General features: G+C 40.0%; 1 long non-coding RNA gene across 1 annotated transcript; it reads left to right on the top strand.

Annotated features, from left to right (window-relative positions):
• Nucleotides 1-3,973: 3,973 nt before the first annotated feature.
• LOC110960457 (uncharacterized) lies at nt 3,974-14,844 on the top strand. Its single transcript, XR_002596303.2, has 5 exons — nt 3,974-4,094; nt 5,980-6,104; nt 8,835-8,980; nt 9,673-9,872; nt 13,324-14,844. It is a non-coding gene; the product is annotated as an uncharacterized LOC110960457 (long non-coding RNA).
• The last annotated feature ends 172 nt before the right edge of the window (nt 14,845-15,016 follow it).

The raw sequence follows: 15,016 nt of genomic DNA, 5'->3' as shown, positions 1-15,016 counted from the left end.
CCAGAAATTCAGCAAAATACAAAAGTTCTCCAAATGTCTGAAAATTTGTAAAACCTTCAGGAAGAAAGTAAAAGCAATTTCTTGAAAGTTTTATTTTAAAAAAAATCCCCCAAATTTAGCATGACAATTGTTGCAAATATTTTCAAAGAATGAGTAAAAATCTTCCAAAAAGTCCTAAAAATATCTAAAGTGATTCCATATATATCAGTAAAGCTTCTAATATTTTCTTGAAGAGCATTCACAAAAAAATTAACCAAAATCCAAAGAAATTCACTGGATTTTGCCTGATTTTTTTTATGAATGTTCTCAAGAAACATTTTTAACATTTCTTTTTTTTCAAAAATTTCCCAAAAATGTTGAAAATGTGGACATCAGAAGTTTCACTGAGAAAATGTATTTTTTCCCACATTTTCAAACTTCAAAACGTGTCAATTTTGACCCGCAGGACAACAGGAGGGTTAAGAAGATTGAGCCTGCTTCACAGAGGAGCATCTTGAGAAATCTGAATGTTTTCCCAATAAGTACATAATTTAAACTGTTACCATGTGAGAACAGGCATTACCTCAAGAAAGGAAAACAATTTACTCCCACAAACAGCCATGCAAGCATTAACTCTAAGCAGGGTTTTTCTCTGCTGCTCTAAATTTGTGCATAATACCAAGTAGATACACCACGGATTTATTTGGAGAAAGAAAAAATGTATCAGTCAGCTGTTCTTCGATGCTCTTAAAAAATTCCACACTTGAATTTTTTTCTAGGGAAAGTCACATTTACTATTTTTGATGTAACGTGACACGCAATGTGTCTGTCCGGTGCTATTTTTGACCTTCCTTTGACACGAAATCTTTGCTTCCAGTGAATGCTCTCACAGAGGAATTCTGTGTAAAAGGGACTTTTTCAGATGAGCTGGTCAGGAGGCTCAGCTGTCCTCTTGACTCGTCCAGCTATCGCCATCATCCTTCAGTGGACGTTGCTGACATCGGAAATGACCGTATATTGTGAGTCTTTACAGTTTTTGAAGTCTTAGCTGCCCTTTTCTGCAAATTAATCAAGTTTTAACCTGTCCCCACAGCGTGTCTTTCAAATATTCAGATGTGAATATTGCAAAGATGGTTCATTGCATCATGACTGTGTAACTTCTAGCTTTAAACGGGTTGTTTTAATGTCTGTAGCTGTAAATGCAGCTTCAGGAAGAAGACTCTCTCTGTGTCTGGGATTAAAAGTGTTTAGAAAGACATCTGACCACTCAGCGGCTGACTCAGACATGATTGTGTGAGATCTTCTGTTACTTCCAACTCCTTCGATTGATGAAGAAGTTTTGGAACTTGCGGTGAGTTTGTCACACAAGTTGCATGTGTGTAGTTCTGAGTTGCACAGCCACAGATTGGAAATGACTCTGATGTGACCACTGGTTAGCATGCCGTCTCAGTGACAGGCCAGTGATTCATATCGGCTCTATTGTCTGACAACAGAAACAGAAAAACATGTAAAGTAGAACAGGTTAATTGGGAATTTGGCTGTATTAAAATGCTGTATCTGTGAGCACAGCGAGCAGGAGAGAAGCAAAGGTTGCACTGAAGCACAACCAGCGATATAAAAGCGAGATAACCCAACCAGTCTTTGTTTATTCATTTCTAATCGCTCTTAAAGTTTCCACCATCTCTGAATGGCCCTCAGCTTTACAGTTTCCACAGAGCTCTGACTTGCAGATGGTAGCATTAGCCACATTAGCCACACAACGCACTAACACAACATCTGATCAACATTCTTGTGTGGAAGTCAAATCTTTTCTTCGTAGCATGAAAACAACTTCAAACTAGAGCAGAAAAGAAGAAGCAATCGGTCCTGTTGTGCTACCGCAGCACGCCAAGGCCCTGCTGGTCCGAGACTTCGCAGTTTGTTCCCAAATCGTGGGATAGGAATGAGGTCAGGGATCTGGTTGAATGCTCTTCCTTTTTGTCCAAACAGCTCTGTTTTCATCCCAGCCAGCCGCAGAATTGGTTTAGGAGATTTTGTGAACCTTTCTCTGAAAAGCGGATTCTAAATCCTGTCTCTCCATGTGCGCCCTTTGAGCACAGTCCGTTTCCTTTTTCACTATTGTCTTGGTGCTGCCACTTGGAATATTTGGACATCATCGACCTTCTCCTCCAGAGAGCAGCCAGAATACACATTTCTCTCTCTGTGAAGGACAATACTAACAGGCTCACCAAGCTCTTTGCTTGTAGCCAAGACTTACAATTCACAAATAACTGACGAGAACATCTGCTGTGTATTGTGCATTAGAACGCTCTATAAAATGGTAGAAATTACCAGGAATATGTGGAATGGTATAGAAGATGCACTTTGTATAAAAAAGAGAGAGAGACATAAATTTGGACATTAAAAGGCAAACAAATGGTGTTCATGTCATTTCTTTGTCTGAAGAACCCTGTTGGTTCACTACAAATCAAATGAGTACATTTAGGGAAGTTTTCTCCTTATTCAGTTAAAAAATATCTGCATTTTTATCTGTCAGTCATTTAAAGCCTTTAAAGAGTTCAGAAATATAAATAAACATTTGTGATTAAGTATATAAATGACGACAACACAAACTCACACATGAAATAAAAATGAGATAGATATGTGTGCTGTTTTAGTCACTCTTTGTACTTTTACAGTCTCAAGTTCTCCAGAAACTTTGAAACCTCTGAATCTGTATTTCCTAGAAATGAGGGAAATGAGAGTTGTAAAAAAAAAAAAAAGTGTGATGAAAGGAAAGTACTTGACCCACAATAAATTTCCCTTTATTGTTGATTCATCAAACATGCTGTGCCTTCACCACCACACCAAATCACTCAGCACTCACTATTAGCCACTAGAGGGAGAGTTTGTCAAAGGTCTCTTAGTGGTTAGCACTTTCACCTTGTAGCAAGAGGCAAGACGATCCCGGTTCAAATCCCGGCGTGGGCCTGGGATCTTTCTGCATGGAGTTTGCATGTTCTCCCTGTGCATGCGTGGGTTTTCTCCAGGTACTCCAGCTTCCTCCCACAGTCTAAAAAATATGCTGAGGTTATTGATTACGGATTGTGAATGTGTCATTGTGTGTCTGTATATGTAGCCCTGCGACAGACTGGTGACCTGTCCAGGGTGTCAGCTGCAGGCTCCAGCGACCCTAGTGACGTATAGATGATGATGATTTTTTTTTTAAAAATATTTGTGCTGTTTTCTGGATAGTCTTAAATAAAGACACTCCTTTTTGGTTTATTCTCTGATGAACATTTGACGTAAATTTCCAGCAGCTGCTTGGCGTCACCGCTGCTGAATCAGAGGAGTGATTTGAAACAGCTGTGGAAGCAATGAAAACAGGAAAGTAAAAGCAGCTGATTTATGTAGTTTGGTTTCAAAAGAGCTGCAAATGAGACTTACTGTTAGTTTCTGGTAATTTGTTGATTAGTTTATCATCTATAAAATGTCAGAAATTAGTGAAAAATGTTATTCCAATTCCCAAAGCTCAGGATAACAAAGATATTCAGTTTGGTGTCATAGAGGAAGAAAGAAACTAGAAAATATTCACAATTAAGGAACTGGAATCATAGAATTTGCACTCTATTTTCTTTAAATAATTACTCAAACCATTAATCTTCTATCAGAATGGTCGATTAACTGTTGCGGTTTGTTTCCAGAAGCATTTTGGGCACAATCTGTAAATGAAAAACCCACGTTTCACATTAACTTTGTGCGTAATTACGCACAATTTTACTGTTCATTCTTACCCCTAGGGTTGTTTCAAGAGGTTCTTAATTTCAGGAGGCAACAAGGAGAGATAATGTCAGAAAACTGCACAGTAAGGGTGCAGGAAAAATTCAGCAGCTGCTCTTTAAGAAACACAACACATATTTCTTTGTTCATGGAAAAGACGATTAGGTGGAGTTAATTGACAACAACATTTGTGCAGACGGGCTTTGCTCCCGGTTGCTCCCCCCTCCCTCCTGTATTTTGTGTTCAGCTGCGTCAGGTCCGGGTACTTAAATAGTCTCCAGCAGCGTGAAGAAGCAGCGACTTTTCTCAGCCACAGGATCCACTTCACAACTCCGAGGGTACTCTCGCCACTGAAAGTGAGTCACTGTCGCGCTCTTTTCTACATGCATACTGGCTTTGCAGTCATCTTTGACTGAATATTCTAAATTAATGCACATTTTTTCTGTTTTTATTCAGCAAATACAAAAACAGCACTGTGAAAAATGTGGTAAAACAAATGCAGGACTAGTTACCAAGCTGGAAGCATTCCTGTCATTCTGCAGCTCAGCTGAGAGTAATAATTACCTCCGCCAGGAGGTTATGTAATCACCGGAGTTTGTTTGTCTGTCCGTCTGTGTGTGTGTGTGTCTGTTTGTCTGTTAACAGCATAACTCAAAAAGTCATGGACGGATTTTCACCAAATTTTTACAGGATGTCCGGAAGAGCAAGAGTAAGAATCGATTAGATTTTGGAGGTGATCCGGATCACCGTCTGGATCCAGGATTTTTTTTTTGAAGGTTGAAGGATAATTGAGAGGGAAAAAAATCCTTGATCCAGACGGTGATCCGATCACCTCCAAAATCTAATCGATTCATACTCTTGCTCTTCCGGACATCCTGTAAAAATTTGGTGAAAATCCGTCCATGACTTTTTGAGTTATGCTGTTAACAGACACAGGGATGGACAAACAAACAAACACACGGCATGGCGGAGGTATGCGCTCTCCGAGTGCTTTTCTAGTTCTAGTCTGCAGTTTGTAGCTTTAGTGGGGAAGAATAAATACTCACACCTCTTAGTTTAGCTACACATGTTTTTAAAAGCAACATTTTTGAACAGTTATTATTTTACAGATTTTACCTGATTTCCCTGAAAATTTTTTTTAAAAAAAGCCTTCCTTTGTAGGAATAATAATTTGTTCTTTAAGAATATTCAACCATGAAATTACTGTTTTTCTTCCTGTATTTGCAAATAAAGTATTTTAAAACTAAATTAAGGACTAAAGAATAATTCTTTTTTTTTTACTGTTTTACAGAAAATAGCTAATAAAATTACAAAATACAGTATATTGACTGAAAAGAATGCCCACAACAAAAATCAGTGTTTTTTACAAACAATATAATTTATTTTATGCATTTAAGTCAGCAAAAAAGCTAATAAATAAAAAATCATTAATTTGGATATATTTGTCATTATAATAAACACCCAAGAGTTATTTTACAGTTTTTCCTTGCTTTAAGTTACATAGAACAAGTAAAATCAAAGAAAAAAGTAACAATGTATACGCTGACTGTAAAAAGACAAGCTACAACAGAAAAAAAAAAAAACCCATGTTCCCATCATAAGCTATATTTTTACTAATAACTTTGCGCTGTGGCCAGGGAGCTCTGGCTCTGCAGAACTCTTGGTTGCGATTTTGTAGCTTTTCCATGTTTTGTGAGCGATGCACAGCAGCCCTGTGAACAAACTCACTCAGCTCTTTTTTGTTTTTGTATTTGACGAGCGAAAAGTTACTCACCGTCTTCAGTTCCCCCTCCTGAAATTAGTCAGGTTAGTGTTTTTATACATGACGGCTGTGATCTGCATTTCTCACCATTTCATGACTTTTCACCTGAAAACAGAATTTAGTCAGTAGCAGCAGTTGAGATTGATAAATAGTTGTTTTTTGGTCTTGGGTGGTGATTTCTGTTTCTGTATTAGTGTGCCAGTAGGAGATTTCTTTGTTAAATACTAAAAAATTTCACATTTGTGTAATAAAATGAAAAGCTGATCCACTCTCAAAAGAAGACACTGTAAACCTGCCACTGCTTCAATCTAAAGAAGTCGTTCTCTGCAGATACTATTAGAAACATATCATCATTCTGAGTTAAAAACTGCACAAAACTAAACTTTTTTTGTTCTGTGCAGCGAATAACGGCAATGGTCTGTATCAGTTTTCCCTAGTGCCGAAGACTGAATCCTTTTCTTGTGTCCTTCTCATGGCAGAACCCACTAAAGACACAACATGAGTGAATCTAAAACATATTGCCTGATGAATGAGGGAAAGTACGTGAAAGTCGAGCAGGATGGAAGTGAACCGAAGCTGTACGTTGTTGAGTCTCAAAATGCAGGTAAGAACTGTACAGTTCTTTTTTTTTTTTCTTTTTTTTTTTTCCATTTAACCTTTATTGAAATCCCAAGACTTTTCGGGCAGTTTAAATTATGCTGAAAGTACAACCAAAGAGAATAGACAGGAAAGCAAGAACAACAGAAAAGCAGTGGCGTCTCTGATCATGGTTTTAAATAGATCTACTAAAATAAAAGCAATTTTCCCAAAGTCAGTGCACGCACACTCCCAATGTTAACTATTAGCTTGGCCAGGTTTGACAGAGAAGTTCTGCTGTTTAGTGCTTTAAAAACAGATGTTTTTACTAGAGATGTTATCCAGTGGTGAGTGAAATTGTCCACAGTAATGAATGTCGAGGCAGAGGTGTGCACAGACATGTCTCTAAACAAAGTGATGAATGGATTCAGTAAAAACAGAAGCTCAAGCCTTTTTGCTGTATGTGATTGTGACATTAAGCATATTCATTGTGGGTATTTAGTTTGAGGATCCAACAGCAGCATACATGAGGTGAGTTTAAAAGGCAAAAGGCAGTGTGGCATAAAGTGGGCGGGCAGCCAAAGCACAGGAACCAGGCTGAGATGGAAATCTAAATCCACATGCAAGGATAAAAACACAATGGGATTCAAGCAGACAGAGCAAAACAGTCTGGCAGAGTGTTTATTCAATGGCACCATATTTCCCCCTCGACTACAAATTTGCTCCAAAAATTTGCTGGTGCTGCACGAACTTCTGATATCACATTGTGTTCTTGAGTATTGGCGGAAGTGTCCCTTATGGGCGGTTTTCCTGTTCAACAGCAGATTTCTGCCAACATGGATTGCCCAAATTGAGGACTTTAAGTCAGTATCTTATTTTACTGGTGCTATCCTCCTCTTCAGATTTGATTTGTAAAGGAATGTTATAGCTAATACTAGAAAAGCACTCAGAGAGTGCAGACCTCCGCCAAGGATAGAGAGGAAAACAGGAAACCCATGCAGTAAAGGATCATGAGCTGGAATCAAACCTGCATCTCTGACACAGTTCTATTTACGATTCACCTTCTTAACCAGTTGAGCTATCTGGACACCTTGCTCCCATTTGTTGGACAACATACTAACCTATGATGTTTTTGTCCTATTTTGGACCACATACTAAAAATTCAAAGTGATCCAGAATCCCAGATCCTTTCCGGATTACCACCAAAATTAAATCGGCTCTTCCTCTTACCATACTCTACATCCCCTCAAAATTTCATGTGAATCTGCCCAGGCGTTTTTGAGTTATCTTGCTGACAGACAGATACACAAACGCCGGGTGTCACATAACCTCCTTGGCGGAGGTAATAATTGACACTGTTGTTAAACTTACTCCAAAAGTCCTACAAGAAAATGTAAGGACATATATAGAAGGGTCCATCCCCAAACTGTTTCCTCAAAGTTTTGAACATGGAATTGTCCAAAATGTCTTGGTATGCTGAAGCATTAAGAGCTCACTGGTACTTTGGAGCCAAGCCCAACCCCCTGAAAAACAATTCCCCACCCTCACCAAACTTTGTACTTGGCACAATGCAGTCAAGTAAGCAGGGCCGGCCGCTGGCATAAACACTCTATGCCGTTGTTTATAGCCACATCCACTAGAGGGGGCCACATCACAATGATTCGCATTTTGTCCCTGTCTAGGATACATTTTTTAAAAAACTAAATATTTGCTGTTTATCATGTGCATGTGTGTTTTAACCCAATTACAAGCTCTGCACGTGATTTGGTAGTTGCCCTGTGCATGTTTTGGGGCCACAAAAAAATCTTGCTTAGGGCCACCAAAGTCCTAGGGCCGGCCCTGCAAGTAAGTACCGTTCTCCTGGCAGCCGCCACACCCAGACTGGTCCATTGGATTGCCAGACAGAAGTGTGATTCATCACTCCAAAGAACACATCTCTGCTGCTTTAGAGTCCAGTGGTGGCTGCCTTACAACATGCATCTGCTGCTTTGCATTTTCCTTGCTGATGTAAGGCTTGGATGCAGCTACTCAGCCATGGAAACCCATTCCATGAAGCTCTCTATCCACAGTTTATGAGCTAATCTGAAGGCCACATGAAGTTTGAAGGTCTGTCGCGATTGACTCTGCAGAAAGTTGCGATTCCTGAACACTGAGCGCCTCAGCATCCGTTGACTCCTCTCTGGGATTTTACATGGCTTGCCATGAGGTGGCTGAGTAACTGTTGTTCCCTGTTGCTTCCACTTTGTTGTAATACCACTAACAGCTGACCGTGGAATACTTAATATCGAGAAAATGTCACGAAGGGACTTGCCCACAGGTGATATCCTATCACAGTACCACGCTTGAACTCGCTGAGCTTGAGAGCGACCCATTCTTTCACAAATGTTTGCAGAAGCAGTTTGCATGTCTTGGTCTTTGTTTTTATGCACCTGTGACCATGGAAGTGATTGGAACACCTGAATTCAATTATTTGGAGGGGTGTCCCAACACCTTTGTCAATATAGTGTATATATCTAGACACATGCAAGATAGAGTTGTGAGGGAATGGGGAGTGGACAGGTGAGAGTAGCTTCTCTGAAAAGGCAGAAGAATCAATGACGGGTGCTTTAAATGCAAACTAGAACAAATGACTGAATAAAAGGACAGAAAACCAATACTGTAACATCAGCCAAGAGTGCATGGACTGTCTGTGCTCGATGGATTGTGTGTTACTGCCGTCGGTTTAAAGTTAAGACATTGAATTTGTCTCCGTCCTTAGAAACTGTGATCATACTACAACGTAGATGTAAAACTGCCCCTGGGAAGCAGACTGCAGACTGCTCTAATGGAAATGTCGAGATGGCCTTCCAATTCCCCGATTCTGAAAAGCACTTCTCTCCAAAGGTGGAGAAAAACACCTTGAAGGTAAATGCAAACATTTAACACAACCAATAAGCAGTACACATGCAGACATGCTTGCTTTTCAGTATAAACTATGGACAGAGCTGTAAAAAGCAAGAAACGCTGTACTAAATAACAGTAAACCAATGTCATTTTTTTTTCCTCTGTTCTTGATTACTTACCATATCTATCATTGTAAAGAGACTGCTGCAAGAACCATGAGGAGTTTTCCAGCTGAGTTGCTATGATGAGATATATCCGTAGAAGAAATGTGTTACAAGTAGCGATTAGCCGCTTTGCCACTGCTTAAATGGCAGACATTAGGTCAAAAAGATGAGCCTCTGAACAACATTTTTACCATTTATATTGTTAGTCTGGCAGGTGGTGTGGTACAAACACAAGTACTGCAAAGCATGATTTGCATTAGCAAAGTAATTTTAGGTTGTATCCTGAGTTTTCAGGATTATGATAGCGGTTTGCTTCACTTCAGTCAGTTGCGAGTTTGCCACGCTGACTGCATCTGTCACTTAATTGATTTATCGTCTTACAGGAAGACAAAGCAAACTTTTCATAGGACTAAATGATAGATTCTGGGTACAACTCAAAAGGGTTCATTATAGCTGGCAGATTAACTGAAAACTAATTATTTTGCACATTGTCTCTTTTTCTGTTTAAAATTGAATCATTACTAAATGCTGTGTTTTGTGTGTTCGCAGTTGTTGGAGTGGTCTGATAGCCAGGCAATGCCTGACAGTCATTGGTTTAAGAGGATAAACAACGGAAGTGGAGACCTTTACCTTCTGGAATCTGTGGTTTCACCCCAGCGATACATCTGCATCAAGCCAAACAGATCTTTGGAGCTTGGTCAGTCCCCAAATGAGTCTGATCGAGTGTCTCACAGCCGTGTCAATTAGAGGTATGTTATAATCATTCAAATAGAAACTGCTTTTAATACATCTTTTTTCATCTCTTGCATGCATCCTCTTTTGTGTGTGTTCTGAAAATATTTCCCCAGTTTTAAAGTAAAATCTGTACTAGTCACTGAGCATTTGTGCAGAATGTAGATGTATATCAGCATGCACAGTCTAGGGTTTTATGTATCCAAGCAAATACGAAATGTGAGAACTGCTAGTACAAAAAAACAGGGTTTATCAACCAGGCTCATTTACATCTCAGGTTTAAAAGTTCTCTACGCTTCATTGATGTCAAGTTTTTCCCAAAAAATTATGTATGTAAAATTTGCAGCCCTAATTTCTGGCAAAAATGCTTTTTAAAGAGTTTATCTGGCTAAACTGTCTGAGGTGGACAAATCTTATAAGGTTGTTGCTGATGCCTTGCATTGGCTTCAGATAAACCTACAAGCAAGGGTATCAGTTTGTTTTTAAAAGTGGGGGGGATGGAGACCACAGCTATTGTCAGATGGAAATGCACACCCTGGGTGGCGTGCTGGGTAATCGGGAACACCGGGGATATCCCCGTTGGGCCGCTCCAGTCATATAATAATAATAATAATAATAATGCTTTAAATCATGGGTCTCAAACTCGCGGGCCAACTGCGGCCCGTGGGACGATATTTTGTGGCCCTCTACTTGAGATCAAAGTTTAGCATTGGTGCGGCACGCCTGCTTTTCTCATATGCTTCCGTGTCGTTGGTAAGACAGCACTTTGAGAAACTGTCGAAGAACGGCGGCAAAATGCCACAAGCTGGGCTCAAACTCACAACCACCACACCAAAGGCGGAGGCTGAACCTGTTGAGCTATCAGTACATGCAGTTAGAGGTGTCTGTGGGCCGCTATAGTACTAATTCTCCCGGGCCGAAATTTTGCCCTTGCACGCCTCTGGTCGGAGCTTCCATTTGGCACGGGCGCAAATTTAGCATTTGCACGTTTTTTTTTTTAACCTCACGAAGGTGTGCTGCATGTCTGTGCAACTCTCGGCTGAGTGCGGATGGTGCGTTCAGGAGCGTCGGAATTTTCTATACTGCTGAAAATAACTGGGTTTACAACGGCTTACATGTGAAGAATTTGAATGTGTTGGAGACAAAACGACCCCTGACAAAAAGTGGGGGGGACACATCCCCACCTAAACTGACGCCTATGCCTACAAGTAATTAATGTGAGTGTGTGCTCCTAATCTCTTACATTGAACAGGAGAAATGGCATCAAAATCTGTTTCATGGGCACTTGACCGTCGCATAGATTTGCAAAAATGAAGATCCTGTTCTTCAGTGTTTAGTTACTCGAAGGCTTCCCAGCATGCATTAGGTTTGCCAGTTTATAGACTTTGCATCAAATTTTATGTCAAACCATACAGCGGTTGTTGAGGAATTTCACTCAGAACCATTCATATTAACACCATTGTGATGCAAATCACCAAAGTCATGAATCTTGATCTGCCCCAAATTCAATACCCAATCATCCAGCTGAGATCTGACAATGCATAAGGGAGAACACTGACCAGCTGGTAACCATAGGAGAAAGGCTGAGAGACCACCGTCATCCTCAGGATGTCCGCTTGTAGACATATTTCAGTCTGGACCAAACAGAAGAGCTGCTATTCCTGGTGAAATTACTTACAATTATTGCGGTGGTTCTTTGTAATGCAGACAATTATAGCTGGACATCATTAACAACAGTTTAGTAATATAGAGACACAATAAAATAATAGTATTAAAGGTTAATATTCACTCACATTTTTTCTTATTTAAATAAAAAATAGAAATAAATCTGCCATAAACTGAGGTATACGATAAATAAATTAGGTCCCCGGTGTCTGCATAGTTGAAGTTACACTGGCTTTTAGATCATTTTAATTCACTAAATCTGTGAGAAGTTAATACATTTCTGGCCAATTTACCCCCAAGAATCTGGACTTGGACATTAATCTGACCTGACAAAGTTATTCAGTGATGTGATGTTTACAGATCCGATCTTTCAACCTCCAAAACTGCATGCAGGCTCACAGGAGCCGCTTTGAAAAGATCAAAATAATTTCCCTTTTCATTTATTTGGAGTCAGGTCACGGTGACAGCAGGCCAAGCCATGGGAATCCAGATGTCCCTCTTCATAGCAACGTTTTCCAATTCCTCCTGGATGATTCCAAGGTGGTCCCAGGCCAGATGAGTTGTTAATTCTCCAGCAGGTTTTGGGTCTACCTTAGGGTCTCCTTCCAGTTGGATGTGCCCAAAATAGTTTTTAAAGAAAGGCAACCTGGAGGCGCCCTAATCAGATGCTCAAACCACCTCAGGTGGCTCATTTAGACAAACAGAAGTGGGAACTCTACTCTGAGCTTATTGCGTCTTAAAGCTATCACAACATCTTGCAGTGTGAACCCAGATGCTCTACTGAAGAAACTCATTTTGGCAGCTTGCATCCATGACCTAACCTTGCCAGCAAGTTGCTTTCTCGCGATATTTGCGAGTTCACAAATCTCTCAAGAAAGCATCTTGTACCGCTCCCGCTTTCACTGTTCGGAGAGAGCCAAGTTGGCACGGGCCAATCACGCAGCAGTATTCGTGTGTGGGGCGGGATATCCGGGTGTGAAGACGACACCAAGCACCAGTAGCTCAAAACAAACACGGCAACGGAGGACAACGATCGTGTGGATGGTGCTATTAAGTCAGTTTTAGCTGAATCTCCTATTGCTTCTTTGGAGGAAGAACGAGAGGCGCTTTGTGCATTTCTGGATGGTAAAGATGTTTGTGCTTTTTTACCTACGGGTTTTGGTAAGAGTCTAATCTACCGATTGGCTCCGCTCGTTGTGAAGATCCCGCGATTGGCTAAAAACAAACCTGTCAGAGGCGGGACATACTGTTGCATTGTCCAATCCGTGCCTCTTTCCTCCGAACGGATTTACATGGAGCGGTCCCAGATTGATATTGTGGAGTACTATCAAGTACTACACAATTATTAATCTGGCTATTGCCAGGTTATCCATGACCTCATTTTTTCAGTTATTATCCAGACCTAACAGACCATTGATGAGGGTTGGAACGTAGATCAAATAAACCACAGTGGCCCAGTACAACGCCTGCTTTACTGCTAATGTTGCCCCAATCCCTTTGTCTATGTTCGTTCCATGTGCCATCACTCATGAACAAGATCTTTATATATTTAAACTCCTCTGAACTTAACATCCTCCTTTGGTGTCTCTATGAGATCACATGAAGTGGTGCACATCTTACCCAAAAAAATACCACACTACATCATCATCGATTGCGCTGACTATGAGGCAATGCTCAACCAAACCTCCCTCTCATCCCTCTTGTTGTGCTTGCAGCTGCATCTCGTCCACCCAAGACCTATCTGCATCCATTATCATGCCTTTAATAATGAATTTACCCTCCCTTTCTGTCTTGTTTCTTCAGCAGGCATCCATCACCAACTGAGCTTGAAGATTTCCCTGCTGGGATCGATGGCCTCCTCCTTATTCTTTGGACCATCTTTACTTTGCCCTTCTAGTAGGGCAAAGTGCATTCTCATTAAGCTGAAATCAAGCGGAATTGAACACAGATGCTACACTATAATTGCTAAGTGAACTATGTAGTGCTGAATTATGGAGTTACACATTTAAACTGTGTTCAGGACTTTTTAGGTGTGGGGGAAAAAGTCATAGCTTCATACTGCCCTAATGTAATGTAGCCTAGCATCATTTTCATGTAACATTAACTAATGCTAGAGCATGTAAAACTGAGTAGCTGTTTATATGCATCAGTATGGCTTACACTGGGATTTTATGTTTATCCCAGATGTCTCCAATGAAAGTTTGTAAAGTTACATGCTGTAAGAAGCAAACATCAATGTGAATTTTCAGCTATTTATCAGTGTGGTTCTTCACAAAATCAGTCCACCTTTTATTCATCTCTTCATTCATAAGAAACTTGAAGTGAGCTGTAATGGGAATTTAGTTTTGTAACCACAGAAAAAGCTTTAATGGAATGAAGGCCTAGCCAGCTAGCTAGCAAGTTGTAATGATGGTAGATAAAGTGTCACCCTGCGATTTCCTCCCCCCCCCCCCCCCCCCCCCCCAGCCCCATTAATGGATAGTTTTAAACAGAATTTTAATGAAAAGAAACTGAGCTACAGCCACACAGTTCTCTCTCAAATTTGAGAGATGCCAAACATTTCCTTCAGATTTGAAACCTAATTTCATTTCTTTGTTTTTAGTCATTCCTAATTGGCTGTATGGTTGATGTGACAAACATGGAAACCATGTATTTGTGCTTTACACAGACTTTAACTTTGCAGATCAGAAAGAGAGGACAAAGCTGCTGCAGCAAAGGCACAGATCATTTGCGAATATTTTCTATTTGCATTTTTTTTAAACCCATGATCTCACCACCCCAGTTTCTAGTGCAGTATATCTGAATTTTGATGTCTGACTGCCTAAACTGTTCTAACTCGGTTGACTTATTTTCTCATTAGACTTTCCACAGAGTGCTACTTTACATGACCAGTAAACTAATATTCTATCACCAATTCCTTTTTAATGTGAAAGTTTTCTCAAATGCTTTTGATGTGAGGATATTTAAGTGGGAAAGGGAGAGGTTTATATTTTTTTACTTTTGTGACGTGTTCGTTTGATTACTGTATGACGGAAGCAGATAGAGGATGTTTGGGAACCTTTAACACAACTGTATTCATGATCCAGGCTTTGTGGTGAATAAAATTGGCTAAACAGTTAAAGTAGTATCATACATCACCACCACCTAGTAAAAGTGGTAATAAATCATCCAAACTCAAGAGTCTTAACATTTAACATAACAGATTCTTTGAGTTTTCTTCCATTTCAAAGGTTGCTCCTTGCCTCGTCATGTTTTTTTTTTTTTTTTTTGCTGGTTCTGGGAATATATATATATACTAACTATAAACAAAAACACATTTCAATAAAGAGTGCTATTTACTAAATGGTGTCCTGCTGTCATTTTCATAAGGTAACATTAAAAGTTTCAGAATCTGTAAATCATGTTCTGGTTCATTGAACAAAAACCACAAGCTCGCCTGCCACTGTAAAAACATGAATTAACTTCACTTAGTTTGATTAATCCAAAGTAATTCACT

Source organism: Acanthochromis polyacanthus, chromosome 7 (genome assembly GCF_021347895.1).
Source record: "Acanthochromis polyacanthus isolate Apoly-LR-REF ecotype Palm Island chromosome 7, KAUST_Apoly_ChrSc, whole genome shotgun sequence".
Lineage (NCBI taxonomy): Eukaryota > Metazoa > Chordata > Actinopteri > Pomacentridae > Acanthochromis > Acanthochromis polyacanthus.
Note: the sequence above shows the minus strand (reverse complement) of the source record. Positions and strands in the feature narration are given on the sequence as shown.